General features: G+C 40.5%; 1 protein-coding gene across 1 annotated transcript in view; it reads left to right on the top strand.

Moving 5' to 3' along the window:
- LOC119587983 (heart- and neural crest derivatives-expressed protein 2-like) overlaps positions 1 to 306 on the top strand; it is a gene marked incomplete in the record, with an annotated part of 21366 nt that overhangs the window by 20547 nt on the left and 513 nt on the right. Inside the window, 1 exon segment of the mRNA XM_037936703.1 lies at positions 1 to 306.

Here is a 306-nt window from a genome sequence, read left to right as displayed (position 1 = left end):
CAAGTGGTCCATTCCCATCCTATCATTTGGACGAAAGTTTCTTATTTTAACGAAGTGGATTTCGCAAAATACAACGAACGTAGATAACCAAGGGTTGCAACCACCTTGTCTCTTTCCCTTCCATGGTAGACAGACACATGGAAAACAGCGTGTGTGTATTTGATTTACTTATGTACTTGTAGCGTAGGTCGTGATAAGTAGATATTGAAAGGTCGATGGGTAGATAATAAGTAGACAGGCCTTGTAAGGAACCGTCGAAATGTTTTACTTCGGTGAGAGATGCTCGCTACTTTAAGAATGGGAAAT

Source organism: Penaeus monodon, chromosome 23 (assembly GCF_015228065.2).
Source record: "Penaeus monodon isolate SGIC_2016 chromosome 23, NSTDA_Pmon_1, whole genome shotgun sequence".
Lineage (NCBI taxonomy): Eukaryota > Metazoa > Arthropoda > Malacostraca > Decapoda > Penaeidae > Penaeus > Penaeus monodon.
The sequence above is the reverse complement of the archived record's forward strand: the minus strand, read 5'-3'. Positions and strand labels throughout refer to the sequence as shown.